Source organism: Indicator indicator, chromosome 2 (genome assembly GCF_027791375.1).
Source record: "Indicator indicator isolate 239-I01 chromosome 2, UM_Iind_1.1, whole genome shotgun sequence".
Taxonomy (NCBI): Eukaryota; Metazoa; Chordata; class Aves; order Piciformes; family Indicatoridae; genus Indicator; species Indicator indicator.
The window spans coordinates 16,110,869-16,131,749 of record NC_072011.1 but is presented as its reverse complement, the minus strand read 5'-3'; the positions used below and the strand labels follow the sequence as shown (position 1 = coordinate 16,131,749).

At 41.4% G+C, this 20,881-nt stretch overlaps 1 long non-coding RNA gene across 1 annotated transcript in view; it reads left to right on the top strand.

Annotated features, from left to right (window-relative positions):
• Window positions 1-20,881, top strand: part of LOC128980196 (uncharacterized) — a 42,194-nt gene that overhangs the window by 16,185 nt on the left and 5,128 nt on the right. The window contains exon 2 of the long non-coding RNA XR_008489470.1: window positions 20,328-20,433. This is a non-coding gene — a long non-coding RNA (uncharacterized LOC128980196). The remainder of the gene's footprint in view (window positions 1-20,327; window positions 20,434-20,881) is intronic.

Sequence of the window (20,881 nt, the reverse complement as noted above, 5' to 3'; positions counted from 1 at the left end):
ATATTTGGATACAAAGCATACTGCAGAGAACATACGCCACTTTCCCACCTGAAACCATGGTAGAGATGACTTAATACCATTCTTCAACTAACCTAAAAGTAAGATACAATTACCTGAATATTAACTTTCAGGATGTGGATGGCTGTGTGAAAACACTGATGTTCTTTATTATATTCTCTGCTCTTTTACAGACACTATTGCAGTAGGCAGCCACAGATGTGTGAGAAACAGCTGTGTGCCAGTGCTGAATGGCTGCACAGCCTGGCCGCGTGCTGCTGTTGTGCCATGCAGCAATTTTCTCACTGTGGTCCAAAGTACAAACTGTGGGTGCGTTTATTTCATTCTTGCACATGAGGCTAAAACTAGTCAACCAGGCTTATTCTGAGTGAGTGTGGTACTTTATGGTCAGATTTTGGAAAATCAAATGGCTCTCATGTCTTGTTTAGGTGCTGTGCACAGTGGACACATTCTTAGAGTCCGTTGAAGGTTTTGTCCCCTTTTTCATTCTCTTGGGAGAACACCATTACTTACACCCATTGATGTGTATGATATGAGTTGGATTCTGATCCAGCACCAGGGCCAGATTCTGATTACTTTGCTCTGATTGAACTAATCCAAACTGTCTTTGCTGAAGCTAATGCTTCTTTAATTTGATGCAGAGTTAAAATCAGATTTTTGTCCTCAGATTGTGTATTGTATGCCGCAAATAATTGCCAACATCAAAGACTCTTTTGTCTGCCTTTTCTTTTTTTTATATATTGAAAAAAAGTCCTGATGACTCATGTTCTAGTGAAGACCTTCAGGATCAATTCTTCAAGGTAGAAGCAGAATAAAATATGTAAAAAACATTATCTTTGACCTTTTTAAGTAAAATGAGCAGTATTGGTAAGCCAGTGGCACTGCTTATGTCCCATGAAAGTTACTATTTATTATGACTCCAAGATACAGACTAGCGGTTCCCTAGTTTTAGCTCACAATTCTCACAATTCTCTCAGTTACTAGAGCTGAAAGTCTGGCTTCAGTTCCCAGTCTGACTACAGGGTTGTTATTGCAGAAACTCAGCAAAAATACTCCTCTTCATCTAGTGATGAGAATCTGGAAAAGCGTTTTCCAATCTCCTTGTAATCAGTTCCATTGAGGTTTGTTAAATGAAGTACCTCTATTTGAATACTGGCTTTTATCGAGTGGAATATCGCTACTGTCTTGTTCAGTGTACAGAGGAAAACTCTAGTGGCCTGGACACTAGAGGTTGTTGCCAGGACATACTTATTGTGGATTGGCTGCATTTATCATTGTATTTTAACATGTTATTCAGAAACTAGCAAAAATGTGTCTAGCATGTATCTCATGAGTGACAGTGTACTGCAAGCCTGTGCATCCCCCTGCCCCAGGGAAGTTATCAGCTATGACCAAACTATTTCCTATGGGTGGTTGCTCAGACTGCTCTTACAAGCTTCCAGTGGTGGAGACTCTGAAACCTCCCAGATGGTCTTGTTTGGATTCTTAACAATTCTTTCCATTAAAAAAAGCCTTTCTAATGTTTAACTTAAGAAGACAGTAATAGTGGGTAGGACTGCAATCCAAGTTTTCCCTACACTTGCCAGGTAAGTATGCTCATTTTACTTAGGGTCAAATGGGCAGCCTGTGAGATAATTGATTACCAAATGCTGAACTCTCATATGCCACTACCCAACTCTGGTGCCTTTTCTTTAAGGTAGGCCTGTATCTGTTTCAGAAAGGGAGAGACAAAACTGAAAAGAAGCATCTGTATTCACTTTGCTGGGTTGTCACCCATATCTGACAAGGGAATCCTGTAGTTTTACACTCTTCTTGTGCCTGAAACACATTCACAAAACTTGTTTACTCCGTGGGATCCAAAAATATGTAAGCCTTGATTTCCAGATGCTTGCAGAAGTATGGACTGTAGTGAGAGCTTAGTGCATTTCTATATTGTACTAATATTCCTACCCAAGCTGTACAAGGGAAACAAGAGCAGCACGGCTCCTGAGCAAATATTGTTTCTGGTCACATACGATACTTTGCAGCTGAGCCTGGTAACATGCTGCTTAGCTGTTTTGCTATGCAAGTGCAAAGAACTGCTGTTAGCAATAAAGCCACTGCTGGTTTCTCCTCCAAAACCTCCCTCCTTTCAGTGCATTGGAAATGACTGAACTTTGGCCCTCAATCTGCTGACACCCTGAGGGAGTGTAAATGTAATGACGTCTTTGCTTGTTTCAGCTGCACAACAGGAAACGCTCATGGCCTCCCCTTCTTCCTGCTCTGAGAAAGTGCTGCCTTTTTTTTTTTTTTTTTTTTCTTCCCCGCCCTCCCTTCCCCTGCAGTCTAGTGGGCTGAGACCTAGTTTCAGGTCTGGGCTCGGCAGCCAGCTGGTGCTCACACAGGGCCCCGTTGCTGCTGCCTCCTTGCCGGTGCAGCCCTCCCTATTGCTCTGCTGTGGTGATGATGCCAGAAATACAAACAGTTTAAATTTAAAAATTTTTTTTTCCTTTTTTCCCCTGGAGAAGTGACTGAGAAGATAATAGTTATGTGGCAATGGCTTGCTCCATGGAGCGTGTCACTGGATACAGCTCAGCTGCAAAGACCAGGATGGTCAGGTGATGATTTGCCTTGGGGACACCACATCACTTGCGTAATATAGAGGACAACCCTGTCAGGTGGGCATTGAGAGATCCTGGAATACAGTCCCGATAGCGCTGAATAATGCTGAATGTACAGAGTCTGAACAGATTTATTTGCTTTGCTGGGAATACGGAGGCTTGGTTCTTGCAGAGCATTGACAGGAAACCTGCTTAACCCTCTCTGGCTGCTGCTTTTACAATTTGTAACCAAAACAGGGATATGAGTAAGAATGGTTATTGAGAAACACAAGCATTTTGCAGCTGACTCAGGGAGGAGGACTTCTCATGAAAGTCAGTCAAAACATTAAAGCAATGCAGTATTCTGGCGAGTGAAATTAATTGATTGGGTATTCAGTTGTTATTCTCTAATGATTGAGGGGGGTGGGTCACTCTTTTAAAAGAAAAAAAAACTTGGATGCAATAGGAATAATGTATACTGTGGGCTGAGAAGAGGCACTGAGTGGTCCAGAGTTCAGCATCCTGAATTTGAAAGATTTAATTAACTTTGAATGTAAACAATGCAGTTGCTTATTAATTTGTTTAATGTTGCGTAGGCATATTACTTGAGAAGCAGCTTTTGTCTGGGTTCTGTAACAACCAAGTTCTGATTTACCTCATTAATTTATCACACCACCTACCTAAATAACTGTTGTTTTTAACGAGCCAGAGTTATGTAACATGAATCATTCCTGGTATGATGCTTGCAAGCAGGAAAAAGCAAGAAAAAGCAAAGAAATAGTGGTGCTCAGCCTTTTGTGGAATAGGACATGGCTGGGTTTTAGAATTAAACACTGTGTGTTGGTACTTTCAGCCATACAGACGATGTCCAGTTATTCATTGCGAGGATGTGTCTTGAAACAAAGTCTTGGGATGGGAATGTTTAACAGAAGAGTGAATTTGCTCAGGCATGTGCAGTCCTTGGAGGTTTTTGTGTATGTGCATTCCAAATTCCACACACCCTTTCCCCCTTCATCCCCCCAATCTCCCCAATTGTTTTTCCCCTGGAAAACCACTGTAGAATAATAAATGGGAAAAATCTTTTAAATGGAACTGGTTTCATGTGTAAAAGAAAATAACTTGATGAGCTGTGATTGCCCCTGTAAAGTGGTATATAAATCTCTTCTTTTAAATATGCCCCTGTAGGATCATTAGACATGTATGCAATACAATAGTCCTCTGTCTCAAGAGATTTTACAACCAGTTTATGGAAAGGGGAAGCAAGTGATTATATGGATACATTAGAATAAAAGCAATTGATTATAAGTTAAATCTTCCTTTAATAATATTTCCTTGACAATTACTCAGTTTTAATCTTCACAGTCATGCTGAGTTGTTAAGCCAGGGATGACTTTTTGCTTTAGTAGCATGGATACAAATATTAAATAATAATATCAGGAAATATAGATGTGAGAATAACAGATCTTTAGGAAAGGAGTGAATATAATGACTTTTTAGAAAAGGAGTGAGAATAAAGACTTTTTAGGAAAAGAATGATTTAGTGCTCCTGAATTCCCCATAAAACTGTCCTGTTCCTTCTCATTTAGACCAAATACTTCTGTGCTTTTCCTTCCTTTCACCTATAAATGAAATAGTTATGAACTGTGGTGTAGCGTTATTTACTACTGCATTCTGAGATCTTACTGTTATTAGTAACAGATATTTAAGAATGAGTGCTGATATTTACGGTGTTTTCTTAAACACTACTCTACATGCGTATGTACACAGTGGTTGATTATGCGTTGGTACAGACAAGAGCTGAGGTGCTGTAATGAGAAACAGTTACATCTGTAAGTGGCTTCTGTAGCTAGCACCATTGCTGATAATCTCAGCACAGATAGGAGGAGATGAACAAGCCCACATGGAAAGGTGTATTTTCTCACATGGGAGGCCATTAAGGTCACAGCCAAGGGATGTCCAAAAGGCTCTATAAGCAAGTGGGCCGTGTTGCTCTCATTATGTCCTTATTTTCCTAAGAAATGCAGGATTTCTCATGGGCTGTCAGTGCAACATCCTTCAGAAGGAACTTGCTTTTTATGAGAACTTACAAGAAATTTCAGTTTTCAGGAGAATTTTCATTTATTGTGCTGAATGACTTAGTACTGTGTAGTCATGTGTTACTGTTACACTGGAAATCTGAGTGGTGCATAGGGGCACCAAGATCTGGTAGGTGGAGTAAGACCTTCTCCTGAATCTGCATGATGATAACCAAATACAGAGTTCATCAAATGCTTTCTCTTTATATCAACTCCAATACTTTTGAGTCTGTACTGGTTTTGGCTAACTAATAGTTACATCCTTTCTGCAGCTCCATTATTTGCTTAATGCAGATGAATATTATGTAGGGGCATCACATAAAATTGTTGAAATTTTTGTGCACGCTATCAATAGTAACATGGGCACAGTTTTCCTGTGTGATTAATTAGGAGAGTTCAAGAGTCATTTAGCTGGATTTCCCTTACTTTTTTTGGATGAGAAGTCCTTATGGTTTTGTGAAGAGCTCAAACTTGCAAGGCCAGGAGGGTAGGAGGGAGCAGTGGAGCCCAAGGGAGTTTTCACCCTACATTTTGGTAGAGTCTATGAGATGAGCATAGCTGCAAAGGGGAATGTTGACTGTCTGTTACATTACATTGCCTGATAGACTCTGTCTGCAGGCCTTGGCTGGGGTGTGAATGGAGGTGGGCTGAGGGCTACCAGGCTGTGAGCTGGGATGTGAGCTGCGCCTTTGCAGGCACAGGCTGGAGCCACGGCAGACAGGCACTGCTGGGCTTGATGCCCGTGGGCAGCAAGGGTTGTTCACCACCTGGTATGGGAGGTGTGTGCTTGCCTTTTTTTATGGTGGAATTTTTGTTGAAATAAGCGTGATCTGAGTGAGCAGAGTGCAAGGGGACTATGAGGCTGCCAGGTGAAAGCAAGCGATTGGCTGTGGGTGGCACTGATGTACAAGCAGGAAGGGGGGTTGTGTGTGTGTGTGCAGGCAGTGGCTTGTCTGCTCAAACCCAGAAGTATCTTTGGGTTATCAAGTGGTTCCTGTATTGCAGCAAAACTTGAAATAATTACCAATTCTGTTTCACCATTTTTGCCCGATAAAAAAGGTGAAGTATGCACTAATTATTTAACTACAAAGGATGTGCAGCATGAAAGTGACTAGGTGCAAACTACGATTAAATAAATAAAGGAGAAAAATACATTCTATGTTACATTTTTCATATTTAATGTTATATTTGTATTTCATTAGCAGTCCATCTGCAAGAAGTCTTCTCATAGATTGAGGCATTGTTTCAAGAAAGAAAATGCGTGTACAGTCAGGCTGATAAAAACTTTAGTCTGAATAGATTAAGACTGTAGAGTTTTAATAGAATCATCTTATTACTGCAACCTTACTTTCTCTTAACTATGAGCCTTGTGTGTATGATCTCCTGAGCCATGCAATGGCCACACTTTCTCCAGTTTGTCTTGCTGAAATGCAAACATTCTGGAGCTTCCCCTCAGCTACTCTGTGTGAGAAATCAGCCCTTAGGTAATACTGAAATTTGTATAAAATATGTCCTGAGTGTGCGTGTGGTCTTGGCTCCTTGTCACAGGAATGGATTTCATTGCCTGGTTCCTGTAGTTGCATTTGTTGCTAGTCCCACACAATCTGTCCCATGTGAACATGCTGCTGCTTTGGTAGAGAGAGATCACGAGTCACAATGGCTCTGCTGTTTGTGGAGGTGAGAACCAAAAGCTTTTGTGCAGTCATAGACAAGACGAGCTGTGGGGAGTGGGTTGAATGCACCATCAGTCTTACCAAGGTGAGTTCTACATGGTGTTGGTGTTGCCATGATACATGTTTCTTGGAGGCACCAATGTAATAATATTTCTGGTTTGTAGAGAACTTGTTTGACCATTCAAAAACATGTGTGCTATCTTTCTTTACTCAGCTGACCCTGACTTTGAACCTTCCCAATGATTGTAGGAAAATTTTTCTTTCTGAGTGGAATTTGGTTTTCTAAGTGCAGCATGAAAGATTTGTTTATCTGCATGGAGAGTGCTTGCTTGAGCAATTACTTTCCACAGTCCTGTGCTTGTAGATTAAAGTCCTTTCTGTTGTGGTCATGCCAGTTCAATTTCTTCTCAATTTTCTGAGCAAAAAAGATTTTTTTTTAGTTCTATCGAAGTATCCCTCCTGTTGATTTGAAATGCTAATGACAATTTTTTTATAATGATTTTTAAAAGAGACTCTGAGGACTCGAATGACACTGTGCCTCAAAGTGTATTTTATTTCACATGTAAAACTGCTTTTAATGAATGTGTTCGCACTTGAGATGTGAACACTTTGCATAAAAACTAGAATTGACAGCATCATATGCATGGAATATACTTCTTGGTTTACAGTGGCATGTTTTACTCTCTGTGATGTGTGATTGCACAAGCTCAACACTACACAGCTAACTTGTATTTACTGAACTCTCTACCTAAGAAAATGTAGTCTAGGGGCTAGCAGGCTAGGCAGAGACTTAATAGCTTCAATCTCTGATTCTACTACACAGTTCCTGAGTTTGGAATGAGATTAATGTCACAACATGTGAAATTAAAACACGTGATTTTCATGTGATACTATTCATTAGTATCAGTTAGGCATGAAAACACCATCATAGTGCAGTATTTGTCTTCCTTACCTTACAGAGATGTCCATAGACAGGTGTTGATTCTTCTATTGATTCATAGATTTGTAGAATGCCAGGTTGGAAGGGACCTCAAGGATCATCTAGTCCAACCTTTCAGGGTAAGAATATAGTTTAAATGAGATGGCCCAGCACCCTGTCAAGCTGGGCCTTGAAACTGCCTAATGTAGGGAAATCCATCCCTTGGGAGTTTATGTATAATTTATTCCAATGTCTATGGTGAAATGGTTTGAATGGTGAAAACATTTTTCTGGCACCCAGTAGCATCTTGTCCCCATTGCCCCTTGTCTTCACCATGTGACTCTTTGTAAAAAGGGAGTCTCCCTCCTCATGAGAGCCAGCTTTTATGTACTATTGCATGGTTATGAGGACTCCCCTAAGCCTTCTCTTCTGAAGGCTGAACAAACCCAGTTCTCTCAGTCTTCCTTCATATGACAGGTCTTCCAGTCCTCTGATCAATCTTGTGGCCCTTCTCCGAACCCTTTCCAGCCTTCTTGTGTAGCAGGGATCCATAGGGAGCCAGTAGGAGTTTTTTGCTAACACTGACTGTGGGAGTTGAACCTTAGTATTGTTTGTTTGTATGTCTGTTTTTATGTGACCATTCTCAGAACTATCATTTATTGTGCAATTTACTATGAGAGCCTCTGCTCCTAGTATTTATGCTATTATAGATCATACAAGTCATTGCAGAAGTCAGGCTGCATGCTGTTTTGGAGTCCAGTTCTGTCTACTTAAGAGCAAAAATAGCTCAACTAGGGTACAGCCAGCAGCTGAAGCATTAGAGAAGGGCAGCACACATGGATCGGGACCCAGATGTTAAGTGCTGTGTTTAGAAAAATAAAGGGTGCCTTTTCCTCCCAAACAAATTGGTAAATTTCAAGGTGGAAATTTGTAATGCAAGACTATATTGTGGTGAGTGTTAGGGTGAGTAGCAGCTGTGCAGAGTGGAGGGAAGAGATTTCTGTTGAGCAGGTGCATGTGGGTAATGCAGAACCTGCCAATTTTACTCTGCAACTTGTTGAAATTTGCATTTTGAAGTTTAAAAGATAACTGAGCAAAGTCTTGCTTAAGGTAGCTGTTGGGGACACCACTAAACGTTTTGGGGTCTATAGGGCACATCAGTACTTTATAAACCAGGAGAGTGCCCTTGGGGATGCTCTCAGCCTTGCCTGCACTGAATCTTTGGGCAGGTGTGAATCAGCTCAGCACCAGGGACGGCCTGAAAGTCCGCCTGATTCATGCCAGGTGATGTCTGTCCCTCTGTTTTGAAGAAAGCTTATTTCCTCTTATTTCCCTCCTGATCTGGGATGCTGTAACTGAGCTCTGTAAATGTGTGTGGGGGATCGTTGCTGGTGGTAGGACTGTTGAGGACACCCATCGGTGAGGCCGGATTTACACTGTACACATAACCTTTACCACATCCACTCATTAACAGCACATACTTCTCACTAGTGGACATTTCTGAGAAAATGTTAATCATCATTGCTATGTTCACAGAGCTTACAATCTTTCACAACCATACTCCAGTGGCTGAGAGCTGGTGATGCCATGGAACCATGGTGCCCCAAAGTTCCCAGGTGTTGATGTTGCGGTGGTCAGGCTTGGACCTCACCAATGAGACCACGTGAAGCCTTGTTTTCTGTCACCACAGGGTTGGTTTTTTTGTGTTTTTTTTTTTGGTTGGTTGGTTGGTTTGTTTTTGTGTTGTTTTTTTTTTTTTTTGCTCCCCCCCCTGTTTACTAGCTTAAGACTTGGACAGGAGGAATTTGAGAAATTAAATTGATTAAACTTAAGGTTTTGATACTGCTTATCTTGTTTTTCCTCCATATTGTTAGTGATGCTTCTGGTGTACTCAGGAGGATGTTCTGCATGTTCACAGTCCTCTCTGCTTGTTGTATCCGGTGTTGCTTGGATGCCTCCTACACGTAGCTAAGCCCATCTTGGCCAGTTTGGTGAGTGCATTGCTTAGCAAATGAAGAAAATACTATAGCAGGTAGAAAATATAACATACAGACCCAGTGAAAAGTGAAGTCCATTAATACCTGCTAGATATATCTGGTGCTTGATTAGCAAAACCCCTAAAGGAAACTAATTGTGGGCAGATTCCTCAGTCATAGTGCCATTACTCGTCTTGCATGTACTTCTGAGGTTAAGTATATGCTTATATACTTTATGAATAGAAATGGGTTATGGAGCTGGAGCCAGCATGGGGAATTTGGGGATTGCTGCTGTTCTGCTTTAGAGTATTTTACAGGAGAGCTTAAGGCTGTAGAATGACACCACCTGGATCTATAGAACAATCTGCTCTTGTTCCCCATGAACTCCAAATTACTTCACATATGCAAAGTTGTACCAAGAGCTGCATTTAAAAACCCATCTGTTGTCCATATTATATCAATAGGAAGGAAAATTTTAGACTTCCAAAATACTGTTTCTGTGGTTCATTCTGCTGTCATTTGTCTTTCACCTGCAAGCCATTTCTTGTAGTTGCACTTAACTTCTACCTGCTCAAGTATTTTCCCTCTCACCAACAGATCAAAGTCCAAGTTGCCTAAATTGCAAAAGTGGAAGCAGAATAGTATATTTCAAAGTATCAACAATGCTTATATGTGGTTTAATATAATTTGTGACACATATATGATGTATCACAAATTACAGCAACTTTTTTTTAAAAGTTTTACAGCAAATTAAGATTATAATTCCAGTGCTGCTGGTTATAACTCACCTCTGCTGATGCCACTTTTCTGTGTTGTAGTGGCAATAGTATAAGCATATCGGTTTTTGGCAGATGCATAGCTTTTCCATAGGGCAGCAGTGAAGTTCATCTGTCATGTTTTGTTGTTATGTTTTGGTTAAACGGCCAATTGTGACAGACCTAGTGAGACAATACCTTACTGTTTCAGGTTTGCAAGATTTTCTTTGCAACTGTAATGAATACTGAGGGGTGTGTGTATTTACATCTGTTACAACTTCATGGCTTCTCTCCCACTGTTTTCAAAGCAGTAGCTTTTCATTGAGGACCTCAGGATATTTCACGGTGTTGTGTGCTTCCCTAGAAGACCCCACAAGAGACACTCAAGTGATGGAAGCTTTGTAGCCTTTTCCCAGGGAGATACAGATCACAAACTCAAGCTGTCCATCTCATGACGGTTGGATAGCTAGGCCATAGACATCTGTTCACCAGAAATTCAGGGGAAACTTTTGCACTGTGAGGGTGACAAAACACTGGAACAGGCTGCCCAGAGAGGTTGTGGGGTCTCCTTCTCTGGAGACATTCAAAACATGCCTGGATGTGTTCCTGTGTGACCTACTCTAGGTGATCCTGCTCTGGCAGGGCCTTGGAATAGATGATCTTTTGAGGTCCCTTTCAACCCCTAACATTCTGTGATTCTGTGATCTCTACTCCTTGTCAACACCCATGTCCATCTTCATGGTCAGTGCTAGAGCAGCATCTGTTAGCAGTTGACCAATCTTGTTCGGTTGTTTTCCGGTATGGAAAACACAAGAACCTTCACCTCGTGTGGTTGATTATCTGTTAAACAGCTCATTTTACCACGACTTCTTTTCCATGATCTAAACTCTAGCCTCTTCTCCCAGTCTTTCTTCAACAATACAGCATCTCCAAAGATTCATATTACCAAATGTCAGTCTCGGAACATTTGTGGATAGAGAACTGTAAAGCATCAAGCACTTCCACAACTCCTTTCGGGTGATGTGAATTTCTATAAAATACACTGTATGTGCTGTTTGTTGATGTGTCCTCTGAATGTGAAGGCTCTAAAGTGTGGAAGTATACATGGGTTACTGTTTTTAAATGTATATAGTGAGTACTGGGTATAGGATGTGTAGGAATCAAACTGCAGCAGTGGATTTTTGCAGCAATAATATGAGACTCAGAAGAGACTATTTGGGAGTGCCTGGTGTGGAAGGATGTGGCAGGGAGTCATGGGGAGGGCTGGGCACTTGGTCTGAAGCAGCTGCACACCAGGTAGCAAAGCTCAGCTCCAAAAACAACTCTAGCAGGGCTATCACCCAGTCGGTGCTTTTAGATACCGACATTCAACTTCAGGTCAAAGATGGAAGACGGGTGGGAGAGGAGGTCATGGAGGCGTTGCTGTGAGGCAATAGCACATGTGTATATTTGACAAACTTCCCTCTCCTCTGGTTTTCTGCTCTTTTAGTACTGCACCCACCCAGATACACTAGAAAATGCCTCCATTTTTTAGGCATGCAGCAGACGTAATGAACCCCAGCTGCCTGTAAGTGCCTGTCTTTTTGGTGCAGTTCCTGGCTGTGGTTAGGCTGCTCTGTAAAAGGAGGCAAAGGTCTGGCTTTTGAAATGATGGCCAGGACACTCTGGCTAGGTCACATCTGTGCTGCTAAGGCAGCCCTCCTGACGACAGGCTTGTCTCATGAGAACATGTAGGAATGGTCCAAAACCACGTTGAAGGCATGCTCTTGAGCAGCATTCTGCAGTACTCGAGCTTTCCTACTTCCCCACTTCCGTTTAGCTGTATGGGTGCACCTGTACTTGTGAACCTCAGCTTCCGACACCGTTTTGCATCTCTGTACATCTGTTTCATCTGTGGATTCTGTACTGTCAGTATGGAAGGTTTTTCCCTTAATATGGATGCTGACCATCTCTCTCTTGCCTCTTTGAGCACAAGCTGGAATTGGAAGGAGCTTCTGGCAACCGAGTAATTCTGAGGTTCCTACCTCTTAGTTAAATATCTGTAGGGAAATAATTAGGGGAAGACAGACAGGTAGATATGGGAGTAACATTACACACTGTGTGATTACAGGCTTTTTTAACATATTAAGCAAGGCTACAAAAGAGATCTTGGGATGAAGAATTTATTCCTTTGAGAGTATTTTCTGGGTAGGAAACTGTGAAAATGGTAAAATGAAATTAGAATTGTGTGTTATATGGTAAAATGGTAAAATGAAGTTAGAATTGTGTGATATATGTGGTTTGTTTTTTTATTATAGCAGCTATAATTTCCCCTGTGGTAATGTCTAAAGTCTTCTGTGAAGATGTAGGCTTCCTTGTCTTTATATCGTCAGACATACTGAATTTACAGTATAAGTATCTGATAGATGAAGAGAGGAAAGAAGTATTATCAGAAGAATCAGAGACAGAGACAGATTGTGAAATGCTCTCCATGGTCAAATATTAAATCTGTGGCAGCAAAGAGCCCAGTCTGTTTCTCAAGTTCTATGAACTGGTAGCACTCCCAGCACCAAACATCACTTAGCAGCACAGAGGTCAGTCTTGCCATACTGTGTAAGCCTTTAGCTCCATATTAAATCTTCAGCAAACCTTTTTGCAGTGAAGCTTTTGATATATCTGAAGTTTATTACATGTATCTTAGTGTTGTGATTCAGACGTAAATTTGGGTTTTTTTCGGAAGTTTGAAGATCCCATCTAACATAAAGCACATTGATTTTGTGGGAGATTTATGGAATAACGTCAGATGCCTCTACTTTAAGAAAATGTTGCTGCCTTGCAAAAGTGAATTTCTTGTTTCTTTGTTTAGTAATGTATTCAGAGCACTTGAAAGGAAGTTTTGGAATAAGGAGATTTCTACGCTGGGGGGGCAGTATCCTGTGCTTTCATTAGGTCATGTCAGGCCATTGTTTTGCTTTTCTTATCATGAAGATCTTGTGTCTTTATTCTTGCTCAGCTGTGGACTTGAGTTTCCTGTAAGAGAGTGAAATAATTAAGAATTAATACTACAAAATCATATGTTCTCTGTAGCAGTGTTTGTTTAGCTGAAGGCACTTCTTATCTGTAGTTATGTATATAGTAATAGGCAATGTAGATGCACACTAGTAATAAGGATTGTCTTTCTTGTATCTGTAGTTCTCAGTGTAGCTGAAAAGAAATATCGTTATATTCTGTAACTATGAAAGAATGGAGACTGAGAGATTCAAAGTCACTCATCAAATGACTAGCATAACTGAGGTCTCTTGATTCCTGCTGGTTTTCATCACTAAATTCTAGCTTCTGTTCTCAGTGGCTTTGTCTCTGCTGGTGGATTACATTGTGGCAGGGTGTGGTAAAGGACATCTTTAATTTGTTACTCTAGATGCAGCCACTGGGGAGGATGGTTAGGTATGCAGGGTGGTTTATCAGCAGAAGTCATCATTAAGTAGGGTGATTAATGTGGTGTCAGAGAAGAGCATACAATCTGTTGTTCTTGTTCTTAAAATCTGGGAACTGCTATACAAGGTTACACAGCCTAGATATGCTCCAGGTGAGAGGAGACAGGGGAGGAGGAGCAGCACTGGCAGCCTAAATTGAGAGCTTATGTTGCTTTGCAGTTGTGTGGTGATGGAGGAACATCTCCCTGATGACTTGCTAATGGGATGGTAAAAGCCTCTCTGTCTCACCTGGTTAATCTGGCTTGGTTCTGGTGTGACAGATATGCATTCACATAAGCGATATGAAGAGTGGCTTCCTTCGTCACAGGAGGCATATACCAGCTTTGCAAAGAAGCAGTATCAGTGAGATGCCTTTCCCCAGAACTAAATTTATTGTTAAATAGAAGGAAGCATGAGAAGGCAAAGCTTGTTAGTTCTCATATGCAGGGGACTCTTGCTTTGAAATGGATTATTCCATTTCCTTCAAGTCTTCTTGGGGAGTCACTTAATTTGTATCTCTTATGCATTTTACCATCAATTCTTCAGTTGTCACTATGTGCCTTTAGATTATGGCCATAGTTTCTGTGTGCTTTATTCTCTGTCAACCATCAACATTCTGCTTGCAGACTGCACCGTGACTTGTAGGTGCTTGTCAGGTAGAGAGGGTGGCAGAAGTCTTGGTAGATGCTGGGAGCAGAGCAAGGATGCTGTGGGTGACCCCATAACAATGACAACAAGTATGCAGCAGCTAGCAGATCTGGCAGCCTGCCAGGCTGGCACAGAAACTGCCTCCTGCACAGATCTCATTTTTCCAACTCTGGATCAACATGGCCTCGTACAAATAAAAATTAAAAAATTGCACCTAGAGTATTGCAGGTTTTCCAGGGGATGGCTGTGATTGAGAGAAGCTAGAGAAGACTCCTGCCAGTGGTTATACTAAGGCTCTCTTCTCACATAAATGACAACACTAGAAAGAGAGGAAGCTGCACAGCCATATGAATAAATGTGTAGAATCTGAAACTCACACTTCTGGCTCATAACATCATGTCCTTTTATAGCGTGAGACGAAATCACAGAATCATGGAATTGTCAGGGTTGGAAGGGAACTCAAGAGTCATCTAGTTCCATCCCCCCTGCCATGGGCAGGGACACCTTCCACTAGATCAGGTTGCCCAGAGCCACATCCAGCCTGGCCTTAAAAACTTCCAGGGATGGGGCTTCCACCATCTCCCTGGACAACCTGTTCCAGGGTCTCACCATCCTTATGGTGAAGAACTTTTTCCTAACATCTAATCTAAACCTACCCTCCTCTAGCTTGGATCCACTACCTGACACCCTAAAAAGTTCCACACCAGCTTTCTTGTAGGCCCTCTTCAGATACTGGAAGGCCACAATAAGTTCTCTAACATCAATATTAAGCTGCCCTCAGCAGACACACTGTTACCTTTTGTCTTAGTGCGCAGCTGTAATCTCATCCTGAAAAATAAAATTTTACCTTCCACTTACTCTTCTGGAGACAGCTTGTCAGAGCAACATGGTACCACAAACTTATCCTGCTTAATGTCAGCTAATAAAATTAATTTTTTACTATAATACTAAGTCAATTTAATTCTGCCTTTCAGAGCCTTGCAGAAACAGTTGTGACTCTCAGATGGGTTTCTGTCTCTGATTAGTGATCAGATCTCTTTTAACATTTTTAGACTGATTCTCTGGCTGCCTTTTCTTGCATGTCTCTCACCTGTACTCGTGATGTTAGGGAATGAGTGTTTTTTCTCATGCTTTCATAGCCGCAGCATCTACTGTTGCATTTGACAACGTAGTCTGTTTATAACTTTTCTTCTTTGAAATGAAAGTTCTGTTACTGCATCTGGGATAGAAATAGAAATGAAGTAATCTTGGTGTTAGATCTTGATTTCTGAGATTGTTTTTCAAAGCATTGGTCTTTGAAGGTTGGGTATTCAAGTGACCTTCCTCTGAGCTTATATACCAGCCTCTGGATGGTCATCCACATCACAGTCCAAGAGCAACAGCCTCCAGTAATGTTTACTGTCTGTCACTCTCAATATATTTCGTGATCAGTAACATTCATGAAAATGAGAGGCAGAATTAAAAACACAGTAAGAAAAAGAAAAGAAAAAAAAAAAGAGAGGTCAAAGCAAGCAATAGTGCGGAAAAGAACAATACACCTGATTAATTAAGTAGTGCTGGTGAAGTATATCGCATCAGAGACAATCGGATGAGTATTTATGGACTTTAGACACTCTCTGTGCAGGTCTTCAGCTCTGTTGGTGTGACTATGCAGTGGGCATTAATCTGAATATTTATAATGCATAAGATTGCATATTTGCTTCTTCACTGCTGTACTTCATTGTCAGAAAGGAGTTCCTTGTGGTGAGAGAGTAGCTTGTTGGTAGTTTAACATTTATAAATAACAGTTTTAGAATAGTCTTAAGACTGATAGACTCAGTTTTGAGAAGCAATGGCACATTTGTGTGCAGATAAGTTGATAACAAAAATTACATTTCAGCTTCCATTATTTTTTCTAACTGTGCCTAATGTTTGCATTTCCTTAAAATATTACTTGTGAAAACAAAGGTCTTAATTGATGGCACTGGGGATTACCACCATAGAAAATAAACAGTTCAGACAGGAACTGTGTTTATTTTCATGCAATGCTGTCTTTCTGCAGAGGCTATATTGATTTGTATGTTTACTACCAAATCTTTCCCACCAAGATTTCAAGGGCTGGGCCCCCAGTGTATTCCTGTCAACACTAACTATTTCCATAATTGCCAGAACCACATACTTAAATACCTTCTATATAATTTCTGTTTTTGGATTTCACAGTGGCTTCCATGCTTCTGCCTCACCTAGAAAGACTTTGTCTTTGTGTGGCAGTTTAGGCTGGGTGCTCCCTGCTACTGCTACATGAGACACACCTCTGGTGTCCTGGGTGCCCACCCACAGGGGTGAACACAGGAAACGACGTATTTCTACCCATAAATCCTGTGCCCTATAGGGCCATCTGCAAAGTCATTCTCTTCCTCTTTCTTCCCTCTCTGCTCCCCTGGGAGATGTCCTCTCTTATCGGGTAATGCCGGGGGAGTATCCTCAAGGCCTCTTAGGCCTGTCTAGGCCTAATGCCAGGAGGAGAATGGAGGGGGGGGGGGCAGTGTCAGTCCTGGCCAGCCTGAGACTTGCCTAGCAGCGGGAGGGGGAAGAAAGAGCCCTGGGGGGTTTGGGTTTACCCTCAGGTGGGAGGAAGGGAAGGATTGGGAAGCCTTTGGGAATTCTGTGAGGGGTTCTGTATGCTTTGGGATACTCTTTGTCACTATGCTTTGTAGTTTGTAGTTCTCTGTAGCTTCACCAATCGCTTTTCCATTTAAACTTTCCATCACTCTCCAATCCGTTTGTGTGTGTCTCATTCTTTTGTCCCTTTCGGGGCAAGAGACGATCTGTCTGGCCCCAAACCACCACACTTTGCTTTAAAGAGGCTCTTCTAGGACTGGCAATTTCTAAGTGTATTTTTGGGACCGTGATACGTCTTTTTCACTGAAGGAAAGGCACTGGGAAGTCTCTGTCAGAAGGAACTTTGTGAACTTTGTGAAAGACCTTGAAAGTTATCAGGTTCATGAGTTCAACTTGTAGTAGCTGCTTAGTCCATCCTTCTTTACTCCACCAGAAGTGGTTTGCTTTGAGCTGTTTTGGCTTTCTCCTACACAGTCTCTGAGATCTCTCCATCTCAACTGTGGGCACAGATGGAGCAAGCACTGGAAATGGAGCATTAGCTTGTGTCCTCGAAAATCTAGACCATGCCTTTGACCTGGCCAAAGCATAGGTTAAAGATTCAGTGATGAAATCTGAGCACAAGAGAATCAAATGGAGCATTACGAACTCTCTTCCTACAGGATACTGAATAGCAGAAAGCCAATGGTAGCTGGCGATGGCTACTGATTCACTAGAGATGAAAGGCTGCATTTCACTTGGTTTCATGTATTGCAATATGTTTCTGTTCATGGTGTAGCTACTTCATGGTGATTCTTTTTGATTCATGTGGTGATTTAGGGCTTCTTTTTTTATTAATTTTCCAACAGTACGATTAACAGACAGCAAGAAAAAAAAACGAAGAAAAAAATGTTTAAATTAATTACCTAAAAAGTTCTCGTAGCTTTTTAAAAGGAAAATGAAGTGATGCAAGTTAGGTTATTAGGTGCAGTCGTTAGGGACAGGTGGATTAAATTACTCCAAATGAATCTGTAAGCAGAAAAAGAGTGAGTTCCATGTCTTACTGTTGAAGAAAATACTATTGTATTTTCCTGTTGAAGACAGCTGGCCATGTTTAGCAGCATCCTTTTGTGAGGAGGAAGCTACAAATGATTTTTCTGGGAGAGAAGACTCTTTTTAAGCTTTCAATGAGTTGAGTTGAGAAAGAATTGCTTTTGTACGTAAAACTGAGCTAGTAGGAAGCAAAATTTAAGCAGTTCAATAGAATGGATCTATTTAACACTCAGAAAAATGTCTGATTTAGAGAAACTCCTTTATAACATCAAGCCTGGATGTAGAACGTTGGGGATGAATGCTCCTTAAAAATTCTAACTGTACTTTGCAAGTCAAAGCTGTCCGCCAAATCTTTCAAATTATTCCGTTGTACCTCTGTGTATCTGAGAATGCAGATACCTGGCCATCTTTTGGCATTTCTGGAAACAAGGGCCTGGTGAGCCCTCTGTGTGTGTTTTCTGGCAGAACTTCCCAGGCAGGTGAGTGTTTTCCCCATGTTCATGCTCTGAAGCCCCTGTTTGTTAGGTCCAAAGTACTAGCAGTTCTGCAGTTCAGCTGTACTGCAAGTGCCTGCAGCCAGCCAGTTTGGCTCACACTGAGTCCCCAGCACATTTGGTGGTGCAGCCCTGCCAGCATGTGTATGCTTGGTTCTCCCTGTGTCAGCCAACACGTGCACGCACTTACCGGTAGCCCCAAGCTGGATTCACATACGTCAGACCTCCAAGAATTTCCCAGTGAGCCATCTGTTGCTTGAGCAATCAGAGGTGTCTGTGAGGGAAAGGAAAGGAGCCACTGCTGGGGTTATAGAGTGGGGGCAGCTGAATGAATGCGATGGTGCCTCAGCACCAGCACCAGCGTACGAGCCCCAGTGTACTGCAGTTGGGCAGCGTAGGAACTCCCCTGGCCCCAGTACAGAGCTAGAAGAGCTGCCTGCCTGCCTGCCTGCTGGGAGGGATGGGGCTCTCCCTGATGAAGAGGAGTGCTGCTGAAATCCTAGTGATGGGGCACAGCAGAGCACCCTACCTTCTGCCAGCTGGGGCTGCTGCTGGGCACTGTTGAAAGTTACTGCTCCACCATCTTGCTCACTACTGCTGGTTCCTGTGCTGTGGCTCAGCAACTCATCTTAGTGTCTGGCATTTAAGTATGTGTATACTTAAACGTATGTCTGTTACTCTGTGCTGATTCTGGTTTGTTTTTGTTTTCTTGTTTTAGACCACAAAGTATGTTTTTCCTAACTTATACTTTACAAAGATTTATACTTGATATTGAAGACCAAATATGGAGTACACTGACTTGCTTAGGTGGCAGCAGATGAAGATGTATATCATGCTAGTGAACTTCATAACACTGTGGCTGGCCAGTGAAGCATAATGAAGGCAAAAGCCAAGCCTTGGGGTTCTGAAGAGTCAAAGAAGCATTAGAGTAATTTAAAAAATGTAACCTGTGGCTGAAATGTAAAAGCATAAGTTTTTAAAAATTCTTTGTTGTTTACCAGACTTCCTCTTACTCTAGGATGACATGCAGCTTGTAGAGCAGGAGGATCAGCTCCTGTTTGGGGAGGTTTGATTTAAGAAGATATGGCCCCAGCTTTATCTCTGATGTGACTTCTTACTGCTGTGGGTGTGTCTGTGTATGTGTCGGGGTGCATTTCTGAGTATCCTATGTCATATTATTCACATTTTCAAAATAGAGGGAACCAAATTAATTTGCCTTTTGTATCAATAACTGTGATTTATAGCTTTATCCACACCCTTGTGCATTGCAGGATGAGTCAGTATAATTAAGAATCAAGAGTTTCTTAATTCTTGTTTCTAACAATTAGTTACAGGGATACACAGTCCAAGAGAGTTTTCTTTATTTAATGCTGTTTGCTTTCACATTGCCCACACCTGTGTTTTTTGCAATCAGTTGTGATTTTACCATTTGTTTCAATAATAAACACTTTTTTTGATTCTTAAATTGGAAAATTTGTTTGATTACTGTGTCTTGTCATTGGAGACAGTGCTGCTAATACAAGCCCTTTTTCCATATCTGCATTGGTTGCCTACAATATATAAAAAGTTATTTAAAACCAGGCTCACCCATCAAGTGATTTGAAATGATTCAGTGATTATAAACAAGGTGACTGTAGTCACCTGTAGGAACCCTTGATCTCAAGAGAACAGTTAATGAGGGAGCTCCGATGTTGTGTGTTCTTCTAAACCAGTGATTTTGAATACTAAAAAATAAATGTTAAAAATGGAAAGGTGGAAGTAAACTGGCAGTGCACTGGTGAAAGAAATTATGTGCTTGTAAAGGACTTGACAAATGGGAAAACTGAAATTCTGTATCAGTCTGCCAGAGAGTTACAGCTTCTGTGTTAGCATTGAAAATGAGTTTTCGTTGCTTTAATATCATGCCTGAAATCTGGTTTGCATCAGTGGGCCAAAACAGTTTGGCTACAGCAGGACACTTTTGCTTGCCATTGTGAACAGCAAAATATTTTCTGTAAGCCTGAGAAGAGCATAGACCCTGTTCATGCAAAGGTGGAATATGTGAAAACAAATGCTTGATGTAAACCTGGATATGATGATTTTACTATCTGGATTTGTTGTGTTTTCAGGTTGGACCCTCTTCTGATATGTGATCTACAGCAAGCTACTTCGAATCGTATGATGACAATGTTATCACTGCCACATCTCTGGGAACCAGTTATTCATAAGTACACGGTATGTGAATGTCTGCATCTTACCTTAACCACTGCTTGTTGGCGCAACACAGAAACAATAACATGAAGGTGCTAAAAGTCGTTGAAGTAAACGTTAAGCCACATGTACTATCAGTTCCACTGAGCTGCTCCAGCAGATGTTTATCAGCTGGGCCTGGTCTGTATGCAGAATAGTGAACAGTTTCAACTCTAAAATGTATTTACAGATATCGGTAGAAATGTTCTACTAATGTTCCCTTTGGATGAAGTTATACTGGTACAGTGCAGATATGCAGATACACAGACTGTTCTCTTCCTCAAGCAGGAGGGGATGGGAGCAATAGTGTGAAGTGTTCTATACTTTCACTGTGTTGCTGCACTTCAAGGAGTACTGTTTTTGCATTTAAGAAAGGTCTTTAATTGCTTTTCTCCTTCATTCCATTTTCAATTTCTGGTCAATCTAAATTAGT